The sequence below is a fragment of the Symphalangus syndactylus genome, chromosome 15 (genome assembly GCF_028878055.3).
Source record: "Symphalangus syndactylus isolate Jambi chromosome 15, NHGRI_mSymSyn1-v2.1_pri, whole genome shotgun sequence".
NCBI classification, from domain to species: Eukaryota; Metazoa; Chordata; class Mammalia; order Primates; family Hylobatidae; genus Symphalangus; species Symphalangus syndactylus.
The window spans coordinates 71,675,679-71,696,797 of NC_072437.2; the positions used below are offsets into that span (position 1 = coordinate 71,675,679).

General features: G+C 44.6%; 2 long non-coding RNA genes across 3 annotated transcripts in view; one reads left to right on the top strand and one right to left on the bottom strand.

Moving 5' to 3' along the window:
- LOC129463797 (uncharacterized) overlaps positions 1-20,534 on the bottom strand; it is a 67,704-nt gene extending 47,170 nt beyond the window's left edge. Inside the window, exon 1 of the long non-coding RNA XR_008651290.1 lies at positions 20,390-20,534. This is a non-coding gene — a long non-coding RNA (uncharacterized lncRNA). The remainder of the gene's footprint in view (positions 1-20,389) is intronic.
- Positions 863-16,528, top strand: LOC129463796 (uncharacterized). 2 transcript variants are annotated; one of them, XR_010116003.1, is made up of 5 exons: positions 894-926; positions 9,480-9,512; positions 11,070-11,208; positions 13,277-13,360; positions 16,478-16,528. It is a non-coding gene; the product is annotated as an uncharacterized lncRNA (long non-coding RNA). The 2 variants fall into 2 exon arrangements; XR_008651289.2 differs by lacking the exon at positions 9,480-9,512 and having other exon boundaries at positions 863-926.
- Positions 20,535-21,119: the final 585 nt, after the last annotated feature.

Sequence of the window (21,119 nt, forward strand, 5' to 3'; positions counted from 1 at the left end):
GTTTAATGTGTCTGTGATTGATTCTGTTTCCTTCACATCACTTTCAAACTATAAACATGCAGGTGGCAGGGCCAGGTCTCTATGAATTGTCTCCATAAAGGAACTAGTACAAAACCACATGTAGGGAACATATTTGTTTTAAATTTGGGGATTGATGGGATGATACATCTAATACCAGTTAAGTCACCGAGAGACAATTTGGCACTAGGTTTTATCACAAAGGGCAGAGATGTAGATTCTAAAGTAAAATTTCAATGTAAAATTACTACCAGAAGGCAAGTTTATGGAAGCAAGAAATATCAATAAGAACTAGAGACATAAATAAGCCTAAAAAACTCAACCAGAATATGGTGACAAGAGCTTACCTCCATATTCCCTCAACAGCCCCTCTTGAAATGAAACCATATAAAATAAGAAATTCAGCACAACCAAAATAATAACAGATGTACTTTAAGTGTTCCCAGACCTAAACACCTTGGAAAGCTGAGGTCGCATTCATTAAAAATGATTCCTCTCTTAAACAACTTTGACACATCATCTTGGCTTTAGTAGTGAGCAAAGGAGGTCTTTGAAGAAATCTATACCAGGCCAGCTCAGCTCTATCATACATGGTTTTTCTGACCTTTTATTTTTATATCACTGTTCCAATTTTGTCAAGATCATGGAGGTTTTCAAGTGATGGTTCATTGTAATGACATTTTAAAGCAAAGCAGGTCTGTGTGGGAGCCTGTACTTTAGAAAGACAACATAGTGGGTTTCAGTCAGCCCCACTGCTTACCGGGAATTCCTCTCGGGGGGCGGGTGCATGGCTTAGAATGCTCGCACATGGATTCTCCGTAGAAACCCTCTGTCCAACCCCAATAGCACTGCAGTTTACTTCATTAACATCAGAAGGCCAATTCTACCTGTTATCACGTCCAGGGATAGTGAGTGCTCCATACACATTATTTACTGATTTTTATGCACCTGACGGCTTAGGAAATGCCCTGAAATCCACTTTAGAATGTTGCTGAAATGATTTCAGTGCCAGGGGAGGAGCAACGGGGAGACCTGTGGGTAATCAAAGGCTTGGGATCTAAAGCCACACCTGGGCAGTGTGGTCCCAAGGTGACACGGGATTCTAGCCAAGCAGGAACGAGTTTGTGCAGAGGGCTGCCTTTGTCTAGGAATTCTGTCTTAGGCTTCTTATTAAAACTCTTGCTGTCCATCATCATGTGACATGACAGAGATGGAATCTCCCACATCTGGGGACAGCATCCTCCAACATCAGTTCACACGAGGCCTGTCCCACAAAGCATACAGTGCATACCTGCCTGAAAATACTGACTGCCAGTATTTTGGCAAGGAATGGAATTCTTGTGTTTTTGTTTGTTTGTTTGCTTGGTTGGCTTTTTTTCTCCTAGAAGTCCCTGTAGGAATAATTAAACCAAAAGTTATTTAATCAATCAAGCATTTAATTAATCAAAGGTATCATATGTATTTTTTTCTAATAGACTGGATAGTCATGTGTTGTATTGCAAGTGCTCAACAGCCTTGTAAGTTGCTAGGCTCTTTAGGCACAGACACTATTCTTCCAGAAGCCGGCCCTGTCCTAGGACTGTGGGTCGCACCTGCACATGTGCGTATTGTGTACATCATCACTGAGCTCAACCACCAGCCATGGAGCTTTCTAACAGTTGACCTGGGGCACATATGTGTGTGTGTGTGTGTGTGTGTGCACACTCCCAAAAGAGTAATGACAGCACATCCAGGAGACAATCAGAAGGTACATCATCCATTAGTTTAAGTTCCACTGAGAAATCAGCACCCTCAAAAGGCCACACTGCAGGCAGTTACAATGAGTGTCAGTACCAAAGTCCTTAGCTTGCATCATCAAGTTGCTCAATAAATCCTTACAAGTGTTGAGGTTTTGCTCTGATGTAGGAGCTCAAACAGAGGATGAGCTCAGTGGTTCATGGCTGTAATCCCAACACTTTCGGAGGCCAAGGCTGGGGGATTAATTGAGGCCAGGAGTTTAAGACCAGCCTGCACAACATAGCGAAAACATTTTTTTAAAAAATTAGCCAGGCACGCTGGCATGCACCTGTAGTTCTCACTACTCAGGAGGCAGAGGCAGGAAAATTGCTTGAGCCCAGGAGTTCAAGGCTGCAATGAGCTATGATTGCACCATTGCACTTCAGCCTGGGCAACAGAGGGATACCTCAGCTCTATTAAAACCAAAAAAAAAAAAAAAAAGAAAAAGAAAAAGAACTCAGACAGAGGCTGTGTCTTCTTCATGCTTCAAATTGCTTCAGTGCCAGGCTGGCCGGAGGTCCAGCAGCATCAGCGTCACTGCAGAATTGCTAGAAACGCAAAGTCAGGGCTCCACCTCACGACTCCTGGAACAGGGTCCATATTCTCACAAGATCCTCAGGGGTATGTGGGGATGTTGAAATTTGAGCCTCACTGCTCTAAAGTAGACAAACAGGATGCAGATTTTGGGAGCCACCTGGCAAATCCCAGAGACACGACTCCACCTGTCATCCCTTGAGCCAAGAACCAGCAGAAGTTATGGAGTGCTTATGGCAGCTTCCCCACCCACTCCTTTGCTAGTCCCAGTTTTCACAGGGCAGAGAGATGCTCCCCAGGTTGCCAGCATACTCCAGGGCTCAGACTGGAGAGAAAGTAGAATGAGAGGTGGCTCTCAAAGGTTTGCAAAGTCTTCTCAGGCTGAGCAATGAAGTGTGCCTTCTTCCTGTATCTTCCACAAACCCACATACAGTTAAGAAGTTGAAGAAAAAAAGAGGAACAAGGGACAGTTGAAGCAAGCCTACTGAAGTGTCCAATGAGATATAGTTTTAGGTTTCTGGATAGAGGTCAAAAGGAGTCTGATGAACCTGAACATCATTGATTAAATAATTCACTCATTCACTTGATATTAATCAAGTAGCTACCCTGTGGGAGGCCATGTTTCAGGTGCTGTTGTGCCAGCACCATCCCTGATAGAAGGCTGGACATCCCCAACATGAAAACAGGGTCCCCAGAGCCACCTCCTGCCACACAGAGTTTCCCTCCAAATCAGAATCCCCTCAGGAAAGACTGGGCAAGGTACAATAGGCTGTTTCTCCCAGCAAGGTCAAGAAGTCATCGGGGTGACTGGTTTTCAAAGCAGAGCCTGATCCACCCCTGGGGAAATGCCCTTGTTGTCTGCTGCTATCTGTTTAAAAGGTGGCTCCTTAAAGGGTTAACATCATCCTCAATGCTACTCTCAGATCCTACGCAGAAAGAGTATTTAAAGCACATCTCCTCCACTGCTATTTATCCACACGCATTCCCCACCCTAGCCTAATCACATCACTACTTCAGTCTATTAATAAAAAGGTTGGTGTAACAAATGGCTATTTAAAGTCCTCCTTCAGGAGCAGACGCCTCTTTGCCCTACAGACTCCTTGAAAGTAGGCACCTGTCTGAGCCCCCCGGTCGGCCTGCCAGTTTGTCTTGTTCATTATTTCTTAGTTCAGGGAATTACCTTATTTCATGAGGCAAGAAAAATTCCTGGCACTCTCTCTCATTATTAAGAATGATTTCTTTTTATCCTTAATCCCAACGCCCAGTCAGTTGCCCATGGCAGGAGCCAATGTGTGTGCATACCTGAGATAAGGGCCAGTCCTCTTGGCCTTTTTATTAGGACATTATGTTAGATGCCTCTTCTCCCTTCAGTGCTTCGATGTAATTTCATTCCATGTGAATGGGGGTGGTTCTCCAGAAACCCCAGCCCTAGTGAGACACACATTCAGATTTTATGAGGTAGGTGCTGAATTCGGCTCATTCCCACTGGGACAGGGATTCAAGGGCAGCCTTTCAGAGCACATGGCTTTCTCTTTATGTTGCACAGGTTACAATGCAGACTGCATGGACCACAGTCTTCAGAGCAGGATTTTCCTCCAATCTGAATAGGCATATTTGCAATCATTTCCAAATGATACTGTAGAAATTACATATTTATCAAATAATCCCGCTTGGTTGGTTGTACCTATTTGTACATCCTGAAATCATTTCTGTAACAACATGGAAAAGGGAAGGCTCCTCTTTGGACTATGAGAACTAGGAATTCATTTCTATTCTATTAAGAGTTTCCAAACTAAATTTTTTTCTTTCCTATATCAAATAAAGTGATTTTTGTGATCATTTTCATGTAAACAATTTGCATAACAAGAGCCAACATTTAAACACTGTGTCTGTGCAGTTGTCTCCTGGCATAGACCGAGAATGTATGAACTCAAGATGTTTGCCCCTCTGTCATTCTATGATGTGAGTGGACAAGGTTGGGATGGAGACTGGAAGTAGAATTTTCCAGAAGGTGTTGCATATAAATGTGGAAGTATATATATATCCTCATTATAATGGGTGAATTTTATAGCTATGTCTACATGTGCAAATTAGTCTATTTTAAAGTGCTATACTATTACCAACATAAGGCAGCCGGAGTGGTGATGAGTCCCAAGATTAATTAAAAGGAACTGGCTATTTAAGAAAGTAAAATAACTGTATCTAAGTTGGAGAAAGATGAGTTTGGAAGCAGACAAACGAGTGAACCAAGAGAGAAATGGCTGCTGGCTCTCTGCCTGCAAGTCTTTAGAGGATGTGAGTGCTACTGAGGAAAAAGGGGACTGTTGTTTCTCATGGCACCAGGAGGCTGTGACTCGGAGAAAAGAATGAGATTAAAACTTTAAAAGCAAAGATAAACCTTCAGCTCCAGAAGAATGTTTCCTAGAGATTGCTCTAAGCTAAAGAAAATTATCCCAAGGAAGAATACTCATAGGATTGTAAAGGGAAAGTCTTAGAAAACCTGAACTCATGTGTCTCAAGCAAAGGACTTGATGTCCCAGTAAGATGTGTATTGCCCTGAATTTCCACTTTCTGCCTAATGTGAGGCTCCTGGACATGGAAGAGAATCACGTGCTGCCATGCCTCTACCCCAGTGTGTCATAACATGGCCCAAATGCTGCCCAGCCTCCCACATCTGTGCAGCTCAGAACTGCAGCGGGTCTGTGTGTGAGCATTGGCACTAACCCAGCAGGCTCCAGCCTTGAGGATGTTTCTCAGGATGTGCAGCCACCAAAGAGGCCCCATGAGAGGATGATTCCCTATACCCCTGAGTACCTTCGCCCTAGAGAGCCCTGTTGTCCCATCTGTCAGTAGGGAAACGAGTGCTCTCTACCTCAGTACCTTGCCTGTGCACAGGAGCTACCTGTGATGGGCTCTGTGACAGACAGCAGAAACACGGCTCTGATCATCAGACAGCCGCCTCAGTGGTTCTTGAGCTGAGAACACAGCCACTGCTTGGTAAGCACTGAAGATACCACAAGCAATGCAGACTTCACTGCCGCATTAGCTGCCTCTGACCAGTTTTCTCAAGGTAACTGTACCAAGAATAGGAGGACCCTATTCACCTAAATCCATGCATTTTTGCAACTGCTTCTCCCACCTGGAACTGCAAAAGAAGCAAAGGTCCAGGGAGAAGCATCCAATGCATAATCCTTCTCTAGTGACCCGTAAGGAAGCGGAAGCCATGGGGCTTACAGACTCACCATACCAGGCCAAGAATTGGTGCGGCTTGCAGAGCTCAAATCAGATCCACATCCATTCCTGTGCCCACCACACCCACATGCATGCTACCTGAATCCTGCACTACATCCCTCAGAAGCTTTAAAGCTCATGGTGAGCTTTAAAATCAACTGCCAGACCCCACTCCTAGAAACACCGGATTGAATCAGTACCCCAAGCTAGAATGTGCAGACACTCAGAGCCACTAGGGCAGCTTATGGCCATCAGATGCTTATATGCCAGAAGGTCTAGAGATGGCAGCCAAATCTTGACTAGTCCGTGTGTCAAGGGATCCCAGGTATTAATTTTTATAGACAAACTGCCACAGAGGATGCCACATACTCTGCCTACTTGATTACTATTTGGAGGGCAGCCCTTTGTAACGAAAATCATGTTGGGCCTGAATCCCCAGGTGTCGCTTTAGTCACCGGATGTTCCTAAGCCTGCTTCTTTATCTGTGAAATGGACTAATTCTTACCCAAAAGGTTCACTCTGAGAGTTAAATAATAGACAGCATATACGAATGCTTGGTAGCCAACAGGTTAGCTGGATGTTGGTCAATTGAATGCATATTGAGTAAAAGAGAGGTGTCAGATACTTCGAAGGTTCAGTTTTTACACTTGTGGTTTTGTTTGGTTCATTCATTGCCCATGTGTGAGGTCAAGGTCAAGCTGACAGGTTCCTGATTCCACTGCCCCTGGCTGGAATGTCAGCCTCACCAGGGCAACAGCTGCGTCTGTTTTTTTCATGTGCCTAGAACAATGCCTAGAACATTAGAGGCACTCGATAAATATTTTCTGAATAAATTAATATGAGGGTAGACAAGTGACTTTGCCTCCCTGCATCTCAGAGCCTGGTCACTGTCCCGAGGAATCTGAGCAGTGTCTTTGCATCGTGCCTGGAGGACACTGACCATGGGGATGCCTGTGATGCTCAGACACAGCCCCGCATGCAGAAGATCCTACAGAGGTGGCCCAGAAGCACCTCTCAAGTGCCAGGCAGTGCTTTAAGGCTTCTGGAAACATCCGATGTCATTATTTAGGGGGAGATTATGAAACAAAGCACTCTTAATTTTCTTCTATTGCTCTTTTTTGGGGCTTAGAGCAAAGTTAGTTCAAATATTTTTAAGCGGCTTTCATCACATAGGACTAAATGCCTTCACATCCTTCTATGATTCTGCAGGGAAGTTGTTTCTGGCTCTGTCATTTTGTGAGAAAAATTACTTGCCAAGGTGTCTCTTGCAGTGTATGGCCTGGTATTCTAGGTGGGATCTGGTCTGGGCAGAGCAATAACAACATCTGCCCTTAAATGGTGCCAGGCCCACGTGAAAACGCTTTATACAAAATCCCTCATTGAATCATCTGAGCAACCTACAGGGGGGTGGGTACTGCCATTATCTACTCATCCTCTCACTTTAGAGAAGTAAGAACTGAGGCACAGAGGGTTGTTTGTTGTTTTTCATTCTTTTGGTTGCGGCCACACAGCTCCTAAGTGGCAGAGCTGCAACAGGACTGTTAAAAGAGAAACCTTAGCCAAATTAAATTTAACGGAGTTTAACTGAGCAAAGAACGATTCACGAATTGGGCAGCCTCTTGAACCAGAACAGGCTCAGAGAGACTCCAGCGCATCCACGTGGTGGAAGGAGATTTATGGACAGAAAAAGGGAAGTGACGTGCAGAAAACAGAAGGGAAGCACACAAACAGGCAGATTGGTTACAGCTCAGCGTTTGCCTTATTGGAAAACGGTTTGAACAACTGGATGCCTCTGATTGGCCAGAATTCAGTGATTGGCACAAGTGTAGGTTACAGTTTGTTTAAACCTCCATTTAGGTTATAATTCACTATATACAGAGAAATCTTTAGGCTGAACTTTAAATATATAAGGAGGTCGCTTTAGGCTAAACTTGCTTTAAGAGAACCCAGGCCATCCGGTGCCACGGTCACGCACTTATTACTGAAATCCGCCTTCTCCCCACAGAACAGGACAGCTACCTCCCCTACTCTGGGTACTGCTTGCCTATCCGTGAAGCTACATCACATCTTGGAAAGACAGAATGGCTTGGTTTAAAACACAAGACAGAGACTTTAAGAAACATCACATTGCCTCTCATTTGCCGTCTGTAGTACCTTGGCCAAGGGACTTAACTTATCTGAGCCTCAGTTACCTCATTTGTAAAATGAAGATGGCATCCACCCTGCAAGGTGGGCCTGCACAGTGAACAGGAGAAAATACTCATGCTGTGCATGGTGCTCAGCGATGGGACAGTGTTGCTGTGGGCAGAAACAAGGAAACCTGAGTAGAGCGCCTAGCTCAGCTGCTGGGCCCTGACAGTAGCTGCTTAATTCAGGTTCACCCTCTCCCCTTCTCTCCTTTCACTCTTGACTCACTTACCCAACAGGCTTTTTTTTTTTTTTTTTTTTTTTTTGAGACCGAGTCTTGCTCTGTTCCTCAGGTTGGAGTGCAATGGCATGATCTCAGTTCACTGCAACCTCTGCCTCCCGGGTTCAAGCAATTCTCCTGCCTCATCCTCCTAAGTAGCTGGGATTAAAGGCGCCTGCCACCACACCTGGCTAATTTTTGTATTTCTAGTAGAGATGGGGTTTCACCATGTTGGCCAGACTGGTCTCAAACTCCTAACTACAGGTGATCCACCCACCTTGGCCTCCCAAAATGCTGGGATTACAGGTGTCAGCCACCGCATCCAGCCCCAACAGGCTTTGCTAAGTAGTCTGCTGAAAAATATGTGCCCCATTAGGCAATTAGGCATTTATATTTTAAGACCTAAGTCTGGTTCCTTATTTTTGTTTTCATTAAATTTTGCTCTGTGAGAATCAGCATCCAACTTGTCATACGCTTCTTAGGTTCTTATTCATGGATCCAGCATAAAACTATACCTGAAACTTCATACCATCTGCAGATTTGAGAATTCTACTGCTCATAGCTTTATTTATTCTACAAATTATTTTAAAACCTTGACAAATACATTGCTCACTGCTATATCAAACAGTATACAGCATTTTCTCCATTTCCAATGAATATAAAGTTGGCCATTATAAACTATTGGTTATGTTTTAGGGGGCAAGTGTCTGGTTCCCCAATTAGATTATACACTTGCTGGAGCCACAGAAAAGTCTGTATGCGTTCTCTGGTTTCACAGAGTAGGTAATCAATACATTTTTACGGAACCAAGTATACATTTGCTAACTGATTTGCCATTGAGATATCATCATTTGCTAACGACACTGGCCCTTACTTTAATCCAATGACTTTGCCTCTCACGCCTGCATTTCTGTAAGAATACTGTTTTCAACTTTACCCTGAACTCCCATATCCCACAAAACATGAAAACAGTGCTTGGTACCAGCCAGGAATGTCAGTCTCATCTGCCAGGATATTTGTCTTATGTACCCATCAGCTAATATGCAATCACTCTACCTAGTCTTTCCAGGAACAATCTATCATAGGACATGCTTGGAAAAGCAAGCTGTTATTTTCACAAAATGTTGACCAAATCTAAACTTTGCAACACTTGCTTTCCAGGATAGTTTCAAAATCTAGTTCTTTTTTGTAGGAGGACGTCGAAAGATTGGGAATTCATAAGCAAACAATTATTATTCAATAGTTCTCACTTCTGCCATGACTGTAGGTGGTAAAACTATTTTGGATAAGCTTGCAATACTAATCACTCAGTTCCTCACCTATAAAACAAATGTGCTCCATGGTTCTTGCATCATGGCTTAGAGAAAAATAGATGATGTGAAAAGTAATCGGTTCCTGAGATGCTGAGGACAATGAAGGTAGGTTCCATTAGTACCTACACCTTGCTAATAGACAGTATGTTCTGTTCCACTTCCTGGAATTTAGAAATCCTTTGTGTTTTCTGTTCTGATAGGGTCCAGTTTCAACATAATTTGGACGCTTTTCAGTGAGTCATTACCTGTTGAAACTCGAGGGTGAAAAATGGAAACCTTCACACAATCTCAGTTTTGTCAACTCAGACGACATTGCTCTAATTTTTGACATAAAACTGCCTTGGATGCAGTGGTGACAAGAGTGTTTCTTCACAAGCTGGGTCCCAACAATTACTGCTGATGCCAGATGAACCCAGAGAGGGAGCGCCAGAGGTTCTGAAGGCACACCTTTTCATACATCTTTTTATTTGAAGTGGCCGCACGATCCCCCAGCCCACTTAGTAGTAGTCCCCTACCAGTTCTCCTTTTAATTAATAGACTTGTGAATAACCACAACTGCCTTGTGGGACATGCCAAACACTAAACAGATGACTAAGTTGCAGTGGGCAATCTGCTCAACACAGGGTGCCTTAATTTAAGCCATACATGGTGAAAAACGAAGGCACGGCAAACATGCGGCTCAGTGTATAGCTTTTGGTCTGTTTCAAGTTAAATAAGTCCCTGGTGTGCAGAAAGTAACATCCATAAAAGCGAAAGCAATGGCTCTGATTTATTACCACCTGTTAGCATGACTCTGACCTGCTTGAATGGGGCAGGCATTATAGTCCAGAAGGAGAACAGGGCTCACTCAGGTCTGGGCAGGAGCTGAGGCCGGTGAGGATGCAGTAAAGTCTGCTGGGCAGGAGCCCCAGCAAAGACTTCCTGCTGCGTGCCAATGAGCAGGTAACTGCAGATGCCTGTCGCAGGGTGGGCAGCACTCAATGTGCCGCCACTGTCATCTGGCCCAGTTTATGGACAAAATCCATCTCTTGGGGGCTGCAGGGAGGGGCTGGGGTGGCGGGTCATTCATTAGAACCTGGCCGGAGGGCAGCTCCGATCTGTAAAGGACAGCTGTCTAATTGGATTTGCTTGTGTGTACTGTCTTAGCTTTTACAATGGGAATAGGCTACCCGGCCTTTCTAATTAGATTGTTAAACATAATAGCTGAATGGCACAGCAGTGAAGAATTTGCCCTTCTCTTTGTAAGCGCAAAATAGGGCTCAGAAAAGATTCAGGGTTTTTCCAGCCCATTTCCCCCATCATTGTATCTGATGGTAATGAGATGAAGTTTATTTCTTTTTAAAAGCTCCCAAAGGAGCACAGGCCAGGTTGAAGTTCAAACTAAATGTCAAAACACACACAGGCAATACAGTAGCAAACTTCTGTTTTCCTTGGGCCTCTTGTTTCCCCTAATTGGTGCCTTGTTGGTAGTCTCTACTGAGAGACCAAGAATGAAATGGGATTGGAAACTGAATTACCCTGTCATCCCTCAAGGTGGTCTTCAGACCTGGGTTGAGAAAAATGAGTAGAACAGGGTGGGAAAGACTCACTTGCTGAGGCACTGGGTCCAGTCTCCTGAGTCTCCTAGGAAGCAGCAGGAAGTGGAAAGAAAACCAGGGAACAAAAGAGAGGAGCGAGGAGAAAGACAAGAAGCCAAGGCGAAAGACAGTGGCGCAGGAATGATGTCATCACCCAACCCTGTGCCATTTTCATCCTCATCTTCCCATTGGAAATGACATTTTCTCTTTAAGGTCTGTGGTTCTCCAAGATTCCATCCTGCACCTCGTTTCCCAATTGTCATCCTACAATTGTCATCCTTCCCTGACATTCATCATCTAGGGAACACTGATCAGACACACAATTCAGGTTTGATATCAAGAGGACCTGCACGTAAGTTTTCATTTTTTTTACTGTAAAAGGAAATGTATTTCTCTGTGTCTTCTATGCTCTTTAGAATGTAAAGTGCCAGCATGACGCAACATTATCTTCTGTAGGGTTCATAGAGGTCACCCATCTGATGTCTGAAAAGCCCTCACAGCTTCAGCCACTCACTGAAGTTGTCCTTCTCTTTAGGAAGTGCAGAAGAAGATTTTCCTTCTTCTGAGGCAGCCACATCAACACTGTGTCCCCAGAGTCCCACCACCCAACAGACACAAAGTCTCTGCAGCAAGGAAAGAATTTTCTTCTTAAATGCATTCAGGAAAGCAAGGAATGACCCCAGCAGGGCAAAGGACAGATTACAATGGCGGAGATCCCGTTTGCCATTTTTATTCTGTTTTGACATCATCCCAGCGAGATGACTACCTGGTTTTTAGGAATATGAATAATGAAAGCAGGCAATATATTACTCAAAACCAGCAACAATTTAAAAAAGAAAGAATAAATGAGTGGACAAATGAGCAATTGTCCACCTTCCTGAAGAATTTGAGCTGTTATTTTCCTCCTCCTCTTGATCGTTGGATGCCTTCCCTCTCTGATTGTGATCCTGAGATCTCTTTGCCAAGATTCGGCAGTGACTCCAGAACTCAGCTCTATTTATAGCCCTTTGTTCGCTACACAGAGTTCAAACATTCTGTCTGTGCATTTGGGTGGTTCGACTGTGGGGACACACCCTGCCCCCAATGAACACTTGATTCATGGGTTATAAATCATGGCCCACAGGTGCATTTTTGTCTGGCCTGCACATTTATTATTTAAAAATTGGATCCAAATCCCTGGAGCCACGACAAACATTCTCTGGATTGCTAAGCCTCACCGCCACCTCTGTATTAGGTCTGGCTACTTCCCATGGTCAGTTTATCTGCCCAGGTCCTGAAAGCCTTGAAGGTTAGGACTCCTATTTGTCTCAGCCACTTTGTCCTACTGTCTGCCCAAACCTTATGACAAATGTATCTGCAGATTCACATGAGTATACCCTCAAAACTCAGTAAATCCTCCCGTGTAGTGATTCCCAGAAAACGTTTGTCAATCTTTGTAGCTGTTTTATAACTCTCCTTAAAACTCACTTCTCTGAGATGTTGCTAGGCTTTTATTTCCCATACGCTCTATATTGAGAAGGATGATCAATGGAGAAATGTGAATGAAAATTCACTAAAACGGAGACAAACACAACTCTATCCCAGCAGGGCGAGCCATACTATGTCTCCCTATATGTTGCTGTGTTTCAGATGATGGGTGCATGGATTGGGTGGGACTGGACCCGCTTACCCAGTTCTATGTGATGCCCACCTAGAACAAATGGTTACTATCAAGCACATTTTTCTAAAGTGATAAGAATAAATAGCATTGCATGGAAATTGTTTAAAGAAATTAGATTCATCTCTTCCTAAGTTTTAAAATATTGATCCATAAAATCAGCACAGACCCTGACCTCTGCTCTAAATCTTTAAATAAAAGAACCATGTGCCTGCAACGAGGACACTTGTGCAGAAGTACAGTTGTGCAGTCATGGGAAACCCAAATACTGGTTTTGTTTTGAAATGAGAGATCCCTCTGCATTCTGCTGCCATGTGATGTTTCTCATTCCATTCTTCATTCTGCACACATGGGTGACTTTAAATCAGTATTCATGGAAACAGCTTTAAAAGGTCCTGAAATTGAGAAGTGGATTATGTCAAGGACTAAAATTACTTGAGAACTGTTTGATCATGCAGATTTTGGAGTATGATCAATTTGACACATGTGTCCATGACATGAGTGTGTGTGCGTTCTGTATTCCTGCAGCAAACATGACATGTGAGCAGAAGTTGCTCCGCACGCTCTATATAATGTTTTATTTAGTTTGGAACAGGTGTTGCAAATAGTGTCTCGAATATTACTAGAAATGCTCCATCACACTCACATTCCTAGCAATCCTTTCCTTTCCTTCTAAAAGCTTATTGACAGCTGATTTTGCTCCTTGAATTTCTAAGGAAACAACTTTCCATCTATATGTGAATGCATCATTCTTATTTTTCAGGCATAAGTATCAGATAATGTGGCTGTGTGTGACAAATGGGAGTTGGAACAGAGGACTTAACAAAAAATTGGGAAAAAAATGCAGGTAAATCTTTCCTTAGACTTACTCTATTTTTTGGTCTAATTCCAGAATGAGTTCTGGAAAAATATTCCTGAAATTAAAACGTCATGGGATGAAGTTGGTCTCAGATGACTCAATGTTGTGTTTTCCCTGTATCTCCTTTCATTTCAAAAGTAATTTTATAAAAAGAAAAAAAAGAATTAGAGGCTAAAATCCCAAGGATTGGTTTCTTATCAATTCTTGCAGGCATGAAGTCCAGAATTTTCCCTAAGTAATGATAAAGGCATTGGAACATGTGATGGCTTGATTAACTCATTTAGAGTGAAAAAAAAATGCTATTATGAGAAGGGCAAAAAGAACCTCTTTTACCCTTTCCCTTTATGTTATTAGTACAAATAGGACAGCTGAGACCCCACACAAAGACTAGGGAAGACCTGTAACCCCTGTAAGTGCAGGCAAACACCGACATTAAAGTCCAAGGAACTTCTTGGCTGGCACTGCCTGATCCTTCTCCTCTCCAGTCACTCCCATGGAGCTGCTCAGTGGCGTAGACGCCAAAGCATACTTTTTTCCAATCCCAAAGCATCTCTTCTCTGTAGCCAAACTGACAGGGACAACAGTCATGATATAATCTTATACAGAAAACAGGGTGCTGGCAGAAATATGCCTTCTGCGGAGACGACTCTAGGACTTTGAAGTTCCACCTCACAGCCTGTTAAAGGTCGCACAGTCTCAGAGGGCAACACAACCAAAGGTAGAATCCTAAAGTTAAGAACGGCCTTAAGAACCACCGACAGGGCTAGGCGCAGTGGCTCACGCCTATAATCCCAGCACTTTCGGAGGCCGGGGCGGGCAGATCACAAGGTCAGGAGTTCGAGACCAGCGTGGCCAATATGGTGAAACCTCATCTCTACTAAAAATACAAAAATTAGCCGTGGTGTGCCCCTGTAGTCCCAGCTACTCTGGAGGCTGAGGCAGGAGAATAGCTTGAACCCGAGAGGTGGAGGTTGCAGTAAGCCAACATTGCGCCACTGTACTCCAGCCTGGACGACAGAGAGAGACTCTGTCTCAAAAAACAAAAACAAACAAACAAGAACCACCGACAGGGCCAGGTGCAGTGGCTCACGCCTGTAATCCCAGCACTTTGGGAGGCCGAGGTGGGTGGATCACGATGTCAGGAGTTCGAGACCAGTCTGGCCAGCATGGTGAAACCCCTTCTCGACTAAAAATACAAAAGTCAGCAGGGCATGGTGGCGTATGCCTATAATCCCAACTACTCAGGAGGCTGAGGGAGGTGAATTGCTTGAACCTGGGAGCTGGAGGTTGCAGTGAGCCAAGATCGTGCCACTGCACTCCAGCCTGGGCAAGAGTGAGACTCTGTCTCAAAACAAAAACAAAAACAAAACAAAAAAAACCCACCAACAACTTGTTGGAAGCCAATGGAAAGGAAGTTTATGGTGAACAACAATACTGTCCTTCACAACAATGCTGTCCTGTTATGCAAAAGGCTTCCTCAGTAGGGGTGCTGTCTTCACCCTGCTCCATCTCACTGCAGTCTTCTCATGGATCCCCCAAAGTACAATAAATAGCTGTTGTCCCCACCTTGCAGGGGCAGCCAACTACAGTCCACGAGGTGAGAATGGTTTTTACATTTTTAAATGATCAGCGGAGGGAATCAGAAGTTGAATAACATTTCATGACATGGAAAATTACAAGAAATTCGAATTTCAGATTTACTAGAACACACCGTGGCCATTTTGCATCGTCTAGGTCTGTTTTTCCGCTACAACCGCAAAGTTGAGCCACTGTGACAGAGACCCACAAGGCCACAAGGCTGACATGTTATTACCTTGACCCTTGCAGAAAAGTTTGCAACCTATGATGTATTCCATTTCCAAGCCACTGGTGAGAATTCCAACACAGCCTCGATTCCCTAACTCTAACCCTTACCCCCACCCTCACCCAAACCCTCTACCCAACAAATATTAAACAAAATACATAGGCAGCCTGTTACCCTGGCAAACAATTCTGCCAGGAAATAGCAATAGGTCAGGAGCTGAGATAAATCCTTCTAGCATAAGTGGTGGATATTGGTGCCCCAGGCCAAAAAGTTTGGTGTGCCTCTGTCAGTTACAGAACACTGGGCTGTACTGTTCAGACCCAGGAGAAAAATCTTTATGTGGTATATTCTTTTTGCCACAATTAAGAAGAGATGCAGAGAGCGAGCAGAGCAAGATGCCCCAATAAGAAACGACGCAGATTTTCCTGAGATTTTCACAGACATGCCTCAGTAGGTACACATATGGCATTAGCAAAGTCCCCAAAGACAAACGCCATTTACTATTCATTCATTGATTCATGCAACTAATGTACTCATTTGCTCATTCATTCATTTACACAGCAATTTTTTTTTTGTTTTTTTTTTTGAGACGGAGTCTCACTCTCTCGCCTAGGCTCTGGAGTGCAGTGGCGCCATCTCGGCTCACTGCAAGCTCCCCCTCCTGGGTTCATGCCATTCTCCTGCCTCAGCCTCCTGAGTAGCTAGGACTACAGGCATCCGCCACCACCCCTGGCTAAATTTTTGTTTTTTTTTTTTTAGTAGAGACGGGGTGTTTCACCATGTTAGCTAGGATGGTCTTGATCTGCTGACCTCACCATCAGCCCGCCGCAGCCTCCCAAAGTGCTGGGATTACAGGCATGAGCCACCGCACCCGGCCACACACAGCAATTATTTTTCAAGCACAGGTGATTCATAGATGACATAGTAAGGGCCCTACCAACAAGCAGCTTAGAATCCATTGAAGAAAATAGACACATGAACTAAATAAAATAAAGCGTAAATATTCCTAAATAGAAGAGCACAAGCGTAACACACCAGAATCAATTCCTTGTTTCTTTGTCTAACAATGAGTTCCCACTCCCTGCCTTCTCCAGGCTAGAAAAAAATTGTCAGACAATACCAGCCTAAAAACAGTGCATTTGAGAATTCAACAACTCAGGGGTAATTCAGAACAAACAAGAAATGTATCAGCAGAAGTCTAGAGTGGGAAAGGCTGGAGGGATGTTCATACACACACACCACCCCCATCCCCTAGTTCCCCTACAACAGATTACAGAAAACAAACTTTTTTTTTTCCTTAGCTGCTGTGCACATAAAGAATATGCAGCCTGAACTAGGCCTCAGGAGAAAAGTCGTGCTGGATCTTTATTCATGGTATGTGGTTAAACATGTTTTCATGTTGTCAAAGATTAAATAATTAGGAGAACATGGTCAAGATCAAAAGGCAGCACCATGTCACAAGCAATTAGGAGGCTCCTACAGCTGTGACAACTAGGGATCCCCGCTGGTACGGTACCTGCTTTAGCAAACCATGTGGGCGCAATATGAAGTCTAGATTGGGCACTTCAGGACTTTTCATTTAAATCTCATTAAGAGGGTTGCAATCCAATAAATAACAAAAATAACAGCTAAAATGGGTTTTAAGTTCAGCACAATAGAAGAGGGGAGAAAAAGAAAACGCAAGTCAATTGACTATAAATTAAAAATCTTTTCTGGAAAAATTCTAAATCGAAATGTATCACACGTCTTATAACAGATCTCCAACCCAAGATATGTGCAAAATCCTTTTTTCAGTGTCTGTACACTCTCATGAAGACAGACACATGCTAATGATTCAAGTGAGTTTACAAACGGGCATGTAAGTCATCATAGCAATATTAAGTGGGTTTTTTGTAGTGATCCTATCAGTTGCTTAATTTTATGGATTAGAATGTCAAAGCGTGAACCAGAGAATCTCACCTGAGAATATCCTCTACAGTAAAATCCTTTTGAAAGTGAAATTTGGCAATAGGGAAACAGCACGAGTAAGTCTAAAATGAAACATTAAAATGGTCTGATTTTCAAACCTTAAAGTTAAAGTCAAGGTTTAAACATCCCTGTGGTCTGATCTGGGCACCAGTTTTCATCCCGAAGTCTTCCAGAGTGTGCGGGGAAGTCTTCCATTGTCTGGGTTGGGGCTCCTATGCAGGAGAGCCACACACGCTGAGAGGAAGAACTGAAGAGAACTGCTAATAGCCCCAGATGTGGCCCAGTCCACACAATCCAAACACGCGGGTCTGCCCTGGACCCAGCTCGGTTCAGGAAGTCACAGAATTAAATGGTGATTTTACTCTGTGATTTCTCACCATAAAGCTTCTATTAAAACAATGTTCATGTGGTTAGTTTAAAACATTTCTGTGGATAAGAAAAGCCTTGTAACCCTCAGGCCAGATTATCTGTGGATACCACTAAGGTCCCATCAACAGCCCAAATGGCTCTTATCTGCCCTTGGCAGGACCTCATTTGGCCCCATTCTGAGGTCCTCTCATTCCTCCAGCATCCTCCCGGAAGTCCCAGAGAAGCTTCTCATCTGCCTTGATATCCGCATGGCCTGTGACCTGCACTTGGGTGGGGCTTTGTTCGAGGCATGAACTGCTCTCCTTTCAGACTATCATCTCTAAGAAAATAGCCAGGCAAGGAAGGACTGCCCTCGTCCCAGGCCACGTGGACTGTGGCCCTCGAATCACAACACAGCTGCTGCTGCCCACTTATATGTGCCTGATGGGGCCACTCAGTCCCTGTACTAAATTCAAAGCTGCCGCCTGCTCTGTGTCTCTTCACTGCTCCAGAATTCTCTCCAAGTCCACTCTGCCTCTTTAGATAGCGGCCATGCCCCCAACGCTCCCCACTCCCCGACACCTGCCTCTGTCCTCCCCTCCACTTGGCTTGCCTGGCACACCACTGCCTGGGGCCCCCCAGTGGCTGTGCTCTGCGTAACCTGCCTTTCCACCACAAGGATACTTGAGCCCCTCATGGCATAGCTTTTAGAGTTTTGTTGTTTTTTGTGAGACAGAGTCTTGCTCTATCGCCCAGGCTGGAGTGAAGTGGTGTGATCTCAGGTCACTGCAGCCTCCATCTCCTGGGTTCAAGTGATTCTCCTGCCTCAGCCTGAGCAGCTGGGACTACAGGCGTGTGCCAGCATGCCTAATTTTTGTATTTTTAGTAGAGACAGGGTTTTGCCATGTTGCCCAGGCTGGTCTCAAACTCCTGACCTCAGGTGATCCACCCTCCATGGTCTCCCAAAGTGCTGGGATTACAGGCATGAGGCCCCGCCCCCAGCAGAAGCTTTTAGTTTTTGCACAACTCTGTCATCCCTATAATGTGCACTCACCTGAAGGGGCGCTGGCTCTGAAACGACTCTCATAGCAGGTGCTGCTCCCTCATCCCGCAGGCCCTGCTGTCAGAGAGCCGCTCCTCCCTGCTGGCTCCTCTCCTAGGGTCCCACATGGTGACTGCCTTAATGTCCCCTGACACCTCCACACAGACACAATCGAAACATCTCTCCTGACCCTGGTTCTAACTGACTCACTCGACGAGTTTGAGATATTGGAGCAGAGATGACCACAAAGTTAATGTAAGCTGACAGTGTGATGTAACCACTGAAAACGCGAATACTGCCCTAAGCTGAAAACCCTCGTGTATAGCACCCGGATGGACAGAAGGAAAAGTCCCATGCAGTGCACCGCCCATGCCCAGGCCCACTGCAGGGCACCACGCTGGGCTCTGGGAAATACACTTTTCAAGGACAATTTGACTATGATTAGTCTAGAAGGAGGTAACTCAAGTGGTGAGGAGCTAAAAGCAAGCCTGTTTAATGAGGGATTGAAGGAACTTGGGGTGTTGAGAATGTGGAAATGAAGAGGAAGCATGATTCGGCTCTCAAAGAGGAGAGGGTGCCAAGCCTGTGAAAGATCGCCTGGTTCTGTGTGGCTCAAATGGGAAACCTGGCCAAACATCTATGAAATTCAACGTATTAGCAATGTTTTCTATTCCCTCTCCATCCTTCTCATCTTTACCTAACCCCACTGTTTTTCATTCTTTTTGTTTCTAATAATAAAGCTGCCCAAGAAGAGACTCTGTGGCCTGGAAGGTGGTGACCTCCCTCTAGCTGGGACTGTTCAGGCCCGGGTGGACAGCATTCTGGAAAGGCATTCAGGAAAATACCAGCTTAAATGAGGCGGGAGCCTGGACTGGAAAACCTCTAACATTTGCTCAAGAGCCCAGATCCCAGGACCTGAAGTGTGACTCAGAGCAGCGTCCCCAGGCTGGTGTGCAATGACACATTTCGGCATGTGTCCTTTCCATGGTCCATATGCGCCTCACAGAAAAATTAGAGACATAGGAAAGAAAACGAATCACTATTAAATGTATTAGGAATGAACACAGCGGGAGACACGCAGTGTCTATGTATTTTTTCTCTTCATTTTTCATTTACTGTAAATTTTATTAATACAGTCTTCTGACCACCCCACCACCCAGGAGTTTCCTTTTGAACTTGTATCTACTGAAATGTATTGTGTTGAGTATTTTCTTCCAATGCAAGTATTCCTAGGACATTTCAAAGCAGAGTACTCCACGGGCAGGAAGGCAGCGTGGGGAAATTCCAAATAAAAATTAGTGAGAACGGCTTCCTCCCACCAGAAGGTCTTGCATAGGAGACCAAGCAGTGAAGGGAGCCGCAGACACCAGTAGTATGATTTTGCCCATCACCTGGTACTTGTGGCACACCTTTAGTAGGTGACAGTGAATGAAACAGCTATCTTTCCATAAATACAAAATCTTAATCTGAAGATGGTGCAGGTTGGGGGTGCAGATCCACACGGACAGGAAAGAAAGGCGAGTTAGCTCTGAAGAGGTCACACGGCCTGACAAGCTGGGCAGGCTGGACGCTGAGGTGCCCTTCCAGGCACATGGGTACTCCTTGGGGCTAGAATGGGAAGCCCTGCTGGTGTCTGCTCCCATCTCCAGGGCACGGGGGTGTGAGCAGAGAGAAAGAAAGGTGCACAAAACTCTATGTTGGGGGACGCCAAAGAGAGACAGAGCCCCACACTTCAACCCTCCCCCATGCCTGCTCCCTCCACAGGAACTCAGAAGGCCAGCATCCTAAGGCCACATTACCGGGGCCCCCGTCAGCCACTGGGGTTCCCGAGGAAAAAGGATATGCAGAAACTCACCCTGAGGCCTTTGCTAAATCCTCAGACACAAAGAAAGCTAAATGAGAGACAAAGTTTGGCGGGAGGATCAGAGAAGCCTGGGCTCTGTGGCAGGTTTTCTCTTTCAGGCGATAGGCAGGCCCTGGGCCGGGCCCGCCCAGCCCCTGTGGAATGTTCTGGGGGCTCTCTCTGGCACTGGCTTTCAACTCTGCTTCTGAAGTTAGTCTGAACAATGGAAACAATTCCTTTCCATGATTAAAATCTTCCACCCTCTAAAATTAGTCCCAGGAAATTAGAACACCAGTAATTGTAGGAGGCTACACAATCCCAGCAATTTAAAGTGGAGTCATTTACGGAAATCACCAAAGTCCTTAGAAGATACTTCCTCAGTAGTTTTTGTCCTATAACTTGAGGCCACTAAAGGGTCATCAAAGCTCAATGGCTCTCAGTCTCCCAGTTATTAAATCCATTCCAGTTAAGAGATAACATGGAATTGTTAGCAAAGGGAAATTGTGACATAGTGGCCTTTCCTCATACAAAGGGAGATGGATTAATGTGTACCTTGTGTCTATGTGTGTGTGATTAGAGGCTTAAGAATTCAAGATTTTGCCCTTTAAGTTTTCTTTGTCATTATTTTTTATTACAAATAGAAAAGTTGGGATCAGATTTTCTCCTTTTCATACTGTCCTTGCTTAAAACCTAATCACAGGAGCGCTTCATACAGCAACCCACAAGCATAGGATCAATTCTC